The 14,029-nt window shown below is 40.9% G+C and overlaps 1 pseudogene across 1 annotated transcript; it reads left to right on the plus strand.

The window, feature by feature from the left end:
- Positions 1-10,994: 10,994 nt before the first annotated feature.
- On the plus strand, positions 10,995-11,471 carry LOC311596246 (large ribosomal subunit protein eL24-like; annotated as a pseudogene). The gene has a single exon. The product of its transcript is annotated as a large ribosomal subunit protein eL24-like (transcript).
- Positions 11,472-14,029: the final 2,558 nt, after the last annotated feature.

Below are 14,029 nucleotides of genomic sequence, written 5' to 3' on the forward strand. Positions count from 1 at the left end.
TTTCCTCACTGATTCATTCATTTGTCATCATTGAATAGTGACTAGCAACGCTGGGCTGGTAAGCCTGGGTTATGTATCAGTGGATAAACCAAAGAATCTGCCATAGGGACAAAAGTCAATAACTAAAGATGCGCCAATATACAATGAATAACAGTGGTAGGAACTCTGAAAGACCTAGTGAGGGATGATAACGATAGTAGAAAAAGACCAGATTAAATAGCATAGAGAGGCCACATTAGAACTGAGAACAGAGGCAACTGACTGTTTCTCATCATTTGGCTTTGCTTCCCAACAAAGCACAAGTTCTTTGATGGTACACAGGCTTGCAAATCACATCTGCAAGTACTATAGAGCCTCGGCAAGGCAAAACATGCCATGGTCTATCAACAGTGTGTATGTACCTCGTTGACTTTTACTGCCATTTAACATATGCAAGACACAATGAAAAGTAAGATTTCTGAACTCCCTAATCATAGGAATGTTATAAAAATTTAAACATAGAATTCTATCTGATGACTTTTTAGAAGGCTCTTAAGATTTTAGCTCAATAATTAGAAACAAATTTTATTTCTCACAATAAAAGTGGAGGCCATCATTTCTTTTCTTTTTCTTTTTCTTTTTCTTTTTCTTTTTCTATGATCACGGCTAGTTGCTGAGAGGATAGAACAGACCCAGCAGGAGGAATATGCTCCAAGCAAAACATAAAACTAGTAGTAATCTTTGAGGGAACTGACATTAAAGGCAGTTGACACAATAAGACAGAGTTTGCCATAACTATTGTTTGGGGGGGTTATATAACAGACAGACTTTTATTTACAGTTCATTGTTTATGAAAAGATACAGGGATCTTGGCATGACTTCAGGTTTTTAATATGTTACCATAGAAAAAGAGAAGGAAAGAATAAAGTCCAAAAAAATAGGCCAATACTGGCAAATCCTTCCTTTTTTTGTTTTTCTCTCTCTTCTGAGAATAGAGACAAACACAATTTAGACTCACTGGGAAAAATTGCCTGGCACTGTTCATTCATGTTTTCAGCTGTAATTAAGCATCTAATGCTCCAGATGGCTAAGTATTCAAAATTAGTACATTTCAGCTCTGCTGAAACAGTTTATTTTGAAATGTTCAAAATACTATCCAGTGGTGCTTAACAACTGCGCGAGGGACTCTTTCAAAATTTGGGAAGGTCTATTACAATCTATGCCTGCCCAGAAAGCGTGTCCTTCGATTCTTCTGCCTCTGTTTCCCGTCTTTCCCATTGACCTCTGTGATGGTTTGTACTACTCCCAACTTGACCAAATCTAGAACCATCTAGAAGACAAACTTCCAGGTGTATCTTTGAGGGCGTTTCTAGACTGTGCTACAGTGGGAAAGCCCACCCTAACTGTAGACCGAACTGAGGACCACCATAGTGCATGGGCAGGGGCCCCATACTTAATAAAAACGAGGAAGTGGGCTAAATATTAGCATCCGTCTTACAATTTAAACAGCTTCCTCAAAATTCCTTCAGCAACAGCTTTCCCACCACAACCAAATCCTTTCTCAACTCCTTAGCTTTACAAGTAATGATGTAGTCTTGTTGATTCCAGCCCAGTTCACTTCCTTGACTTTTGACTTAACTCGTGTGATTTGTTCTGAGTACAGCCTGAAGGCGGAAGTGAATGCTGCCCGTGCTACATCTAGACTTCAGGAGCATCATGTACCTTCACTTCCGTGCTCGCACTTATAGAATTTTCATGGATTCTCTCAGTAGATAGCTAATTTTGCATCATCCTATATCATAGAATGAATACATAAAAAACACAACGGAAGACAAAGCCATATAAAAAATGTAAGCCCAAGTGGACTTTCAGGTAGGATCAGAGCTGCTGTGCTCAACATGTATCAGAAGACTGACAGTTGGCCTACAGATACATGACTGGAAGAAAACATTCTTTCATTAAATTACTGACTTTTGAAGGTAATTTGTTATGCATCAAAAGCTAGCTGATAAACTACATCTTTGCCCTACACTCTGAGATCACTGGCAAAAGAATCTGAAAAGGAGAAAGATATTTCAAGCCACACAAAAAATATATCAGAAATTTCTGGGCATATTTGCTTTAGATCTGTAATAGAGTTAATCTGAGTGGATCAGGACAAATCTTCTATACATGTTTGGTACCCTGATATCAGCCACCTACAATTCTGTTAAGTTAGTTTTACTAAAAGTTGTTTGGCCCATGTATTAGCACCAGTTTTATTAGAAAAAGACTGACAGGTTGAAAATTGTCTCTTCTCTTAAAATAGATCTCAGAGAAGAAATTTTTAGATGGACCTGTGAAAGCAAAAATGTGGTTCTGTATCACCTAAGCATTGTAATTGTTTCACAAATGTTCACTGACTACTACTCCAACATTCAATTGGACATGTTTCATAAATCCCATCAGTAGGTATTTAAAAAAATAGTTATTGTAAGCTAATTTGATACTTTTAAATTAGTAAGTGGGAACCTAGCCTGGTGCACACCCGAAGTACATCACTTGAGAAACTAAGGCAAAGGGATCATGAACTCAATGCCAACATGGGCTACATAGGACAAGATCCTATATAAAAACAAGCAAACAAGGACAATACAGGCCGTAAAACTTTAAACCCCTACCCAGATCTAGTCAATGGTCAGAACATTCTCCACAGTAGAGTGGAGAGTGGGGTATTGACTTTCTCACATACTCTGGTGCCTCACCTTTGACCTGGAGGGGGAGACCTGGTGGCACTCAGAGGAAGGACAGCAGGTTACCAAGAAGAGACTTGATACCCTATGAGCATATACAGGGGGAGGTAATCCCCCTCAGGAACAGTCATAGGGGAGGGGAATAAGGGGAAAATGGGAGGGAGGGAAGAATGGGAGGATACAAGGGATGGGATAACCATTGAGATGTAACAAGAATAAATTAATAAAAAAAGGAAAAAGAAAAAAACCAAGCAAACAAACAAAAACCAAAAGCCCAACCCCAGTGCAGGGTGATGCTGAGGAGATGGATTCATTAATAAAGTCCTTGCAATGTGGGCATGGAGATTTACTTTTTTCCTTTTTTAATATATTTTATTAATTTATTCATATTACATCTCAATTGTTATCCTATCCCTTGTATCCTCCCATTCCTCACTCCCTCCCATTTTCCCCTTACTCCCCTCCCTTATGACTGTGACTGAGGGGTACCTCCTCCCCCTGTATATGCTCATAGGGTATCAAGTCTCTTCTTGGTAGCCTGCTATCCTTCCTCTGAGTGCTACCAGGGCTCCCCATCCAGGAGACATGGTCAAATATGGAGCACCAGAGTTCGTTTGAAAGTCAGACCCCACTCTCCACTCAACTGTGGAGAATGTCCTGTCCATTGGCTAGATCTGGGTAGGGGTTCAAAGTTTAATGCATGTATTGTCCTTGGCTGGTGCCATAGCTTGAGCAGGACCCCTGGGCCCAGATCCACCCATCATAATGTTCTTCTTGTAGGTTTCTAGGACCCTCTGGATCCTTCTATTTCCCCATTCTCCCATGCTTCTCTCACCTAGAGTCCCAATAGGATGTCCTCCCCTCTGTCCCACTTTCCTGGTGAGTGAAGACTTCCATGGGCCATGCTCATTGGGCTAGTGTCCAGATATAAGTGAGTATATACCATTTGACTCTTTCTGCTTCTGGGTTAACTCACCCATTATGATCATTTCCAGTTCAATCCACTTGTCCACAAATTTCAGGAATTCCTTGTTTTTAATAGCTGAGTAGTATTCCATAGTGTAAATGTACCACAATTTATTTATCCATTCTTCTACTGAGGGAAACGTAATATAGCCGCTTTAGAAATCTATCTGGCACTATCTCACAAAACTGGGAATAAGGCTTCCTCAAGACCCAGCTATTCCACTCCTTGGAATATACCCAGAAGATGCTCCAGCACATAACAAGAACATGTGCTCAACCATGTTCATAGCAGCCTTATTCATAATAGCCAGAACACGGCATGGAGATTTAGATCCCCAGCATGTGGGGGAGAAGCCAAACATAACAGTGCACACCTGTAGTCCAGAACTGAGGGCAAGCCCCTACCAGGTGGAGTAGCCAAGGCAGTGAGCTACCGGTTCAATGAGAGACACTATCTCAGAGGGGGGAGAGGAGGCGGGGGAGGAGGAAAGGGAGAAGGAGAGAAAAAGAAAGGGGGGGAGGGAAAGAGAGGGGGAGGGGGAGGGAGAGAAAAAGAGGGGGGAGGAGAGGGGGAAGGAGAAGAAAGAAGGAGAGAAAAAGGGAGAGAGGATTAAAATTGAGGAAGGCACCTGCTTCCACATACATGGGTTTACATGTGTGAACACACTCCCACACGTGTGCACTCACACAAGCTTCAGTTTTTAGTTACATTAATGGGTAAATTTAAAAAACTTAAATATCATGCTGAAGGCAACAGGGGAGCCATTCAAAGACCAGCTGGTTATATTTTCCCCCAAACAGTACCATATCTCCCCAGGAAAATTCCCTGTGAAACAATTGCGTAAAGTACTTCCTGCAATGGGAAAGAATCCTTGGAAGACATTAAGGGATCTCTCTGCTAATTGTTCACTAGAGTAGGAAACAAAGGATGGAGAAGAGGCCAAGCTTTATCATTTGTCTGCATTAACCACTCATGGATTTGGCTACTTAACTCCCTGGGGTAGGGGGCAGGAGAGCAGGGGGGGGGGGGGGAATTCAACTAAGACCAGACCTTGTTGTCCATGTTTGAGCTGCAATTTTTCTGTTTCTGTCTCTCTCTGCCCACCTTTCTGTTCCCTCCAGTCACCTTCATGGCTTTATTAGCATCTTCACATGAGTGGCACACTGCACCGGCCAGCCTCGAGGCCCACCTGCTGGTGCCATGTGAGGGCTGCTGGGTAGCAGCCTGGAGATTAGGGCATCACAAGTGAGCCTAACACTGGAGTGGGTGCCACAGTAGACATTTTCCAGGCTAGTAAACAAAACAGGTTTCTTGTATGGAGGTAAGGAGAGAGGGAACATTGGAGTTATGGGTTAAGTATACTGCCTGAAGGACCATCTCGCCCAGGACCTTCATTGGAGGGATCACAGAAGGATAAAGGAGGGGATGTGTTCAAAATACAAAGCTTCTCTTTGAAATACTTTTAAGCAATAGCTTGAGAACGCAGAATAAACCAATGAATTAAGAACATCTTACATTACTCGCATGGTAGCAACGGAAGATTTTAATTATATTAGTTCAGATCCAATGTTGTTTTCTGATGATTCTTGCTTAGAGCAGCTGTGCATTAAGCCCATTAAACACGTGAAAATACTGGGTATTTGGGGGAGATTAATCTGAAATCTGTCCTGTTGCTTTCCTCTGTTTTGACTTTGGGTATTCATTTACATTTAGAAATAGTGCTTCAAGCCTGGGTGAGCTCTTACAGGGTGCAGATAATCTGATCTGCAACTATGTTTTAAGAGTACGATAATCCCATCTGTTTTATTTACAGGCTATTGACTGAAATTCGAACACCTTGGGCTAAAATTGGCAATCAATCTTATAAAAAAAAAAAAAGACACAGCAGGATTGGGCCCTTCTCTCTATGGAGATAATGACTATTCTACCTTAATACAATCCCTTGTTTTCCCCTGCTTTTGAAAGTGCCTGAGTATATTGTTTTTACTGTAAGCTGCCTCAAATCTTCTCTGGGAATAAGAAGGGCAGAAATCCATAAATAGAGTTTAAATGAGTCATGAATTAGTCAATGGAGAAACTGCCAAAGGACTGTTCTTATCTAGAAGGCCAGAACAGGCCTGCTGGCTAGAATTTGGGACAAAATACAAACCACCCACTTCACAAACTAAAATAAGAATTGGGATAAATGTTAACACCTGATAGTTTCTTAATCTAAAATAAAAGGAAGCCAGTTACGCATTTCTGGTATGGCAATTTTGACTCCTGCGATCTAGAGCCCAAAGTGGACTCCTAAACCATCTGCGTTTATTGTCCCACCACCGCCACCTTGCCTTCAATCTCTCGGCCTCCAAGGAAAGAAGAGCCTGCGCCCACACAAGGCATGTAGCTAATCTTTGGCTCGTCCTGCTCACTGGAACCTCGTGAACACTGAGTCAAACTCTCCTTCTTCGGAGTTACCTATCTGTGTCCCTGAGAGTGCAACAGGGAGGGAGGACTTCTGCCATTCCCCCTCTGCCTCAGCAGGAGTTCTAGAACATCATCAGAGTCTATTTCCAACAAGCTCAATCAACGGCTGCCATTCCATGCAGATATTCACTTCTTAGGCTCCTCTCTTCTTTTGCTCTGTCTGTCTGCCTGACTGTCTGTCTGTCTTTCTAGTTGCTGTACTTTCCCACCTAAAAGAGGCTATACAGAGAATGTCAACGCAGAGGAAAATACATGCATATTATCTCTTTAATCTGTAGCCATATAAAGAATTAGAGATTCACTTCCATAGACATTGACCTTGGAAGTAAAGTCAGATCACATAGACTACAGCTTTTATATACATGAAAGAAGTCTTTAATATAGAAGTCACTACATTCAGCTGAGCATAGTGGCTCATGACTTTAGTCCTAATGTGGGAAGGGCAGAGGCAAGTAGATCTCTAAGTTCAAGTCCAGCCTGCTCTACAGAGTGAGTTCCAGGATTTCTAAGGCTACATAGTGATATCCTGTCTTTAAAAAAAAAAAAAAGAAAGAAAGAGAAAGAAAAGAAAAGGAGAAGTCACTAGTCAATCATGACCAATAGTCAGCCCTTATGACATGGTCAGTCTGGTTGTGAATTTTTTAAATTTAAGTTTTGTTAGTTTACATTTTACATAAGTAATGTGAAACTATGCATTTAATTAATTTCAACAGCATCCCATTTTTCTTTAACCTTTGTATCATACAAGACGTAATTGCGATGCTGTAGTGTCCATGATTGCCACCAGCATCATCTCTGCTGAACACATAAGGCCAAGACCTACCTAACAACGAGGAAGTGGACCAATCCAAATAAAATGTTCTCAATCAGTTCTATTTTTAAAATGATCAGCTGTAATATTGTAGTATTCATATTGCAATATTTTAGACCACACCAGATAGCATTCACTTATATTTCTAAAACAAAAGGTAAGCACAAAATTTGAGTAAAATTGTAAGACTGCTTTTATGGTGTAATATATATAGCCATGTATTTTAAGGAGAGTGGGGATGGGTTATTGAGGGGCTTGGAGGGTGGAAACAGAAGAAAGAAATGTAATTAAATTACAATCTTAAAATAAAAAATACATACATCCCTATATATAATTAGTGGAAAAATTAAGTCACTTTTCTGCAAATACACTGAAATTGATAAGAAGTTTCTTCTAAACAGTCAAAATATTTGTTAAAATCAGTTCTTCTGATATCTGAATAGTATTACTGTTATAATTTTTAATGATTTTTTCAAAGACTCTAGCCAACAGCTCTCTATCTGTTTGGTACTTAGGTAAGAAAGAAAATTATTTTTAAATGAAGATCTGAGAGATTATTCAACTGCTGAGATTTTATCAGAAAATCATGAGGCAATGACTCTAAAAGATACTTCATGAAAACAAGAAATAGCTTCCAAAAAAAGCTGCCAAATAATTGTGAATAAAATCTAACAATTTTCTAATATCAGAAAATTGTAACTCTAAGTTTAAAAAAAATTCAGGCTGAGGAAATTCTTCATTGGGTGAAACACTCAAGACTCAAGTGAGGGCATGAGCTTGTCCTAGCACTGCTGCAGAGGGACGGAAGGCAATCAGGAGACTCCCTGCAAGCCCCTCGGCCAGCTCCACATGGTGGCAAGCTCTGCTGCAGCCCTATAAGCACCAACATCCAGAATTGCCAAGTGCTCTCATTTCAACCTGCATGCCAAGGCATTCATCTATCTCTCTCTCCTACACACACACACACACACACACGCACGCACGCACGCACGCACGCACTCACGCATACATACACATGCACATATACATAAAATCACAGACACTAAGATTTTTTTTAAACCTGACATATTTTTTTTCTTAGCTTGAAATGAATTATATTGCTGTCCAATCATTTATCTTTCATTTTAAAGAACTTCAAAAACATTCACTAACTGATACTCATTACAAATTACCAAGATAATTTTTGGATAAAACTAATTTATTATTTGTATGTGTGTAGGCTGGAAGACAACTTTGTGGAGTTGTTTCTCTCCTTCCTCCTTTCTCTGGGTTCTGGGGATCAAATTCAGGTCCAATGACTTGAGTAGCAAGCAATTTTACCCTCTGAGTCCTGTTGACCATCATGAGATAGAGATCTTGAATACTTTACAACTGTCCTAGAATTATTCACCAAAATTAAATATTAGACCATATTATGCTAGTGATTTCATGATATTAGGTCAAAATATAATGTTGTATCCTTTGAAAATGCTTGTTGGGTGAGTTGAAAAACTAATAGTAACTTTTTCTTTTCTTTTTTTTTTAGACAGGGTCTCATTTTGTAGTCCTGCCTTACCTGGAATTCACTATATAAATCAGGCTGGCCTTGAGTTCACAGAGATCCACCAACCTCTGCCTCTTCAGTACTGGGATTAAAGTTATACACCACCACACCTGGCCTTAATAGTGTGTTAAAGCAAAAAGAATTCTTTCCTAGTATTCAATAATCAAAGATTTAAAAAAAGGCAATATGACTCATGCCACAAAAATATCAGTGTAATTTACGTTATCTCCTTAAGATGACACTGCATACAAATGCCTTAAATTTAATATTCCATACAAGTTGAGGAGGCTGGATAAATGGTTATGGTGGTTTGAATGAGAATGGTCCTCATAGGCACATATATTTGAGGATTTGGTTCCCAGTTGGTGGAACTGCTGGGAAGGACTAGGCGGTGTGTCCTTGTTGAAGGAGACGTGTTAGCGAAGGTGCGCTTTGGGGTTTCATGCTGTTTCCTTGTAGCTCTCTCTGCCTGGTGCTGGAGATGTGAGCTCTAGGCTATTGCTCTACAGCCAAGCCTACCTGCCTGCACACATGTTTCCTGCCATGAGAGTCATGGACATAATCCTCTACAACTGTGAGCCCCAAATTAAACATTCTATTTTTATAAGTTGCCTATATCCTGGTATTTTGTTACAGTCATAGAAAAGGAACTAAGACAGATGGTTCAGCCAGTAAAGTATCTGCCATGAGTCCTGTCTCATTCCTGTCGCTCTGTTAAAATACCCTTAAAATACCCTGGCAAAACAAAGCAGTATGGAAGCAGAAAGGGTTGGTTTTTAGGTCATAATTCTAGTTTACAGGTCATCCTAGCAGGGTGGTCAAAGCACCAGGAACTTACAACAGTCACCTATGCAGTCAAGAACAAAGAACAGTGAATGTGTGGGTGTTTACTATTTGACTTATAATCTGAGGTCCAAAGCTAGGGAATGGTGCCTCCCATCATGGGCTAAGTCTTTCTACATTAATTAACACGATCAAGAGAGAGAGAAAGAGAGAAGAGAGAAAGAGAGAGACAGAGAGAAAGAGTGAGACAGAGAGAGATAAAGAGAAAGAGAGAGAGAGAGAGAGAGAGAGAGAGAGAGAGAGAGAGAGAGAGAGAGAGAGAGAGAGAACAACAATCCCACTGAGCCTTTCTAGATAATTTTGGATTATTTCAAAGTGACGTAATTAGCCATCACATAGTGTAAGCAGAAGACCCTGAGTTTGGATCTCTGGCAGTAGCCCTCTGTAATCCTGGGAATGGGTAGGTGCGGTGAGGGACAGGAAAATTGCTAGGGCTTGTTGCAGTTAGTCTAACTGAATTGATGAGCTTCAGGTTTAGAGAGACACTGTCTCACATAATGAACTGCAGAGGAATAAAGGAAGATAATGTACAAAAACACACATATGTGCATACACATATACTGCATACACCAAGAAGATGAAAACCTATTTGTAATCAAGCAACATAGCACTTAGACATTAAATGTGGCATGATAATTTTCCATAATAATTTTATAATACGAATTAATATAGCAAAATTTAGAACTGTAATCAACCATTACATAAATTTCTGCCAGACTGGAAAAAAAAACCACAGTTCATTGATTTTAATAACTTTGAAGGTGCTTTTCAATTTATACAGTATCTTAATGGCAAAATACCATTAGAAGTTGATGAGAGTGGTAGCAAACACCTGTAAGGCTAGCATAGGAGAATAAGGCATCATGGGGATCATTGTGAGTTTGAGATCAGCTTGAACTACATAGTGTGACCCTATCTTGACAAATAAAAATGAGGGCCAGTGAGATGGCTCACCAGGTCACCAAGCCTGAGGACCTGAATTCAATCACTAGAACCTATGTGGCAAAAGGAGAAATCCAAGTACAACAAATTGTCCTTTAATACCTACATAGGTATGGTAGCAATGCAAGCATATGCGCGTGCACACACAACACCACACACACACACAGACACACACACGTAAAACATAAATAATAAAAATTTTAAAAATAAGAATAAACAAAAGCAAGTATACAAACTAAACAATACTAAGATAGCACAATGTAATAAGTTTCCATAATTTGTGCATAGTTTTGAAATTATGGCAAACAAAGTATTCTAAAAGATTAACCAAATTTGACATATGAATGCAAGCATTAGAAGAGAGTGACTGGGCCCGGGAGACTGCATGTAGGCCTGTAGTGACTCGAGCATGTGTCCTTTCGAGTAGCTGTTCCTTTCATGAGATCTAAATGTGGATCAAATATTTCTGAGGAAAATTTAGCATGCACTTTGCAACATGCCATAAACATAAACTGCTCACCAGATTCTAATGACTTTGCATGAAAACAGGGTGAATGACATCCATGGAGTGTTATATACTTTTAACTTTAAAATAATAGCTCTGATACACTGAGCTAAATAACATATATTTAAGTAAATTTCACAAGTCATAAATATGGAGGATACTTTTCAATTAACAAATAAAAGGCACTTTCTCTTCACCATCTTTCCTTCTGCAGGCCAGCAGCTATCACCATGAAGGTCAGGCTGGGCAGTTTCAGTGGGTACCAGATCTACCCCAGGCACGGGCAGCCCTACACCAGGACTAACAGGAAGGTTTTCCAGTTTCTTAATGCAAAATTTGAGTCTGCATTCCTTTCCAAAAGGAATCCTCAGCAGATAAACTAGACTGTCCTCTCAGGAAGAAAACACAGGAAAGAACAACCAGAAGAAATACAAAAGAAAAGAACCTGCCATGCGGTCAAGTTCCAGCGGGCCGTCACTGCTGATATAATGGCCAAGAGGAATCAGAAAGCAGAAATTAGGAACGCTCAGCGAGAGCAGGCTGCCAGGGCTGCCAAGGACGCAAAAAGGCTAAGCGGGCATCAAGGAAGGGCAATGGCGGCTGCCAAATCCCCCACAAAGGCTGCACCTACACAAAAGCATGTGAAGTTAGTGTTTTCCATCAATTTGGGGGGCAGAGACTAACTTGGTAGATCAGATTTTAAACTAAAGATCTATTTCTAACAATAGATAGACAGATAGATAGATAGATAGATAGATAGATAGATAGATAGATAGATAGATAGATAGCAAAGAATAGGCAAAAATCCCATACAGAATTCCAAATTATCTATGGCTTTGCTTCCCTTAAACCTAACCTCAAGGAGGTACTGCCCAACTTTTCCCCCTGTAAGCTTTCCTTCCAAAGAGAGCAATGTGGAAAGAGGGGAGATAGTGACATCACCCTGAAGAAGCCTGGCATACACCACTTCCCCCAGATGATCAGAGTTAACATTATAAGAGACGGGAAGGTCTGAGGTCTGATTCACTCTGAAGCAAACTACTCTCTGGCACTGAGCATATTGGGTACCTCAAAATACAATAGCAGACAGGAGGCGCGGGCATCTACATTTCAAAAGGTTAAAATAGAAAAGAACAGATACAGGGCTGGAGAGGTGGCTCAGCAAATAAAGAGCACATGTTGCTCTTGCAGATGGCGCGAGTTCATTTCCCAGCACCGATAAAGCTGCCTGCGACTTCAGTCTCAGGAGATCCAAAGCCCTTTTCTGACCTTTGTGGGGAGCAGGCACACAAATGGTACCCATACATACATGCAGGCAAAACACTCAACCATGTAAAATAAATCAATCTTAAAGAAGAGAGAAAGGAAAGGACAGGTAGACTCCAAAGTATGTCTGAAATTCAACAGGCAAAGTTACTCTCAAGGCCTAAAAATAATTTTCTTTGACTTGAGGGATAAACTTGCATATACACCAAAATAGTGACTGAGCCCGCTAAAGTCTTAGACAACCCTACCCACAACACTTTACTGGGCATAGTTAACACCACAGCTCTCACTATTGCAGCTGGGTTGCCTTTTGCTCTCATGGGGATGGAACCGTCATATGTAATCCTACTTGGGATCTTAGGAGAGGGAGTATGTACACCTGTGGTTCCATTAGGCACTGTCTTAGCATTGGGTCTCTGAAGTGGCAAGTCCCCACTGTGCATTTGCACATGAGTTATGTGCCCAGGGTACCAGGCATCCCTGTAAGCTATACCTCAATGGCTCATGCACTTTGCATGACAGTGGCATCTCCTGGATGCTTGCCAAGGTTTGCAACTGTGCCCTCTGAAAAAAATTGGTGCCATACCAGTACTGTACCTGGGCCCACTGAACCACATATGTGCAAACAAGGAACTCTGAGTCAAACTGTGGGGAGCAAAGCTGGAGAAACCTGGGTCTCCCTGGAAGTCATCTTGCCCCCAAGGTCTCTAAACTCTCTCTGAGCACAAGCAATGATCTCACAAATGTCTCCCAGGCCATGCTTCCCTTCTGTTGCTAAATAACACATGGCAACTCCTACTAATTTCTCTATCAAACAGCATCCCAACCACCCGCTTGTGTTATCTCTTGAACATGCCTTCTCCTTCTGTCAACACGCACAGGCTGAGAGTTCCGTAAACTTAGAGTTCTACTTCTGTTTTGACTAGAAGCTTCACCTGAAATCACTTTCTTTGTCCCTCTTACTATAAACATCTGCCCGAAGCTGAGCAGCCCCTCAGTTCTTTTCACTCAAATTTCTTCACCGGAACAGCTTACTTCACCATGCACTTCTAGCTTTCACCCAAGCACGAGGTCATGAGAACAATCCTTCCATGCTCTTTGCCCCTTTATAATAAGAACTACCTCCCTCCAGTTTCCAGTTCATTCTCCATTTCTAGAACCACACCAAAATCCTCTTCACTGTCCACATTGCTGCCAGCATTGTAATTGTTAACGTTTCCCCTATAGCCCTCTATATTAGTCCTAGGCGTTTCTTTTACGGTCTGTTCATGGCACTGTTAACTTCCTTCTAGTGGGAGCCTCATACCCTGCTCTTTACTTGGCTACAAAGTCACTTCCTTATTTCAGGTACCTGTTGCAGCAGCACTCCACCCCATCTGTTGATTTCTACCTTAGACTACTTGGGCTGCTCTAGCTGGTGCCTTCTAAACAACACAGGTTTGCTTCTCATGGTCCCAGAGTCCAAAAAGACCCAAGGCAAGGTGCTTTCAAGTTAGTACCTGGTAAGCGTGTATTTTTAGGTCCATGATGCTCCTGAGTGTTTAGGGTACAAGTGTGGGCCCTGGTAGTCCTAACAAGCTAGATTCAACCACGCATCCAGTATCTTTTGTAATAGTGAAAAAAGAGGATAAGTATTTATTCAGTATTACTATATTAGGAAGACAACAAGTAAAATGGCCAGGTAACCCTCAAATCTGTGCTCTGGGCCCTGACTTGAGGCTTGGGTGTACATACGTGACCAAGAAGACCTGGTTCTGGTTGGCCCAATCAGTCCCGGACATTCTCATTGTCTTGGTCCCTGCAGGTTTTCAGAACTACGTGAAATCTCTCCTAGGAGACAGGTTGCTCCTTTTATAGGCACCGGGCTTCCCCTAACCCTGCCTGAGATCCTAGAGAAAACCCCAGTTTTCTTTTTTTACATATTAATACACATATATTTAATATATAAATACATGTAATGTATATACATATAGTG

The sequence above is a fragment of the Acomys minous genome (genome assembly GCF_964271855.1).
Source record: "Acomys minous genome assembly, chromosome: 4".
In the NCBI taxonomy this organism is placed as follows: Eukaryota; Metazoa; Chordata; class Mammalia; order Rodentia; family Muridae; genus Acomys; species Acomys minous.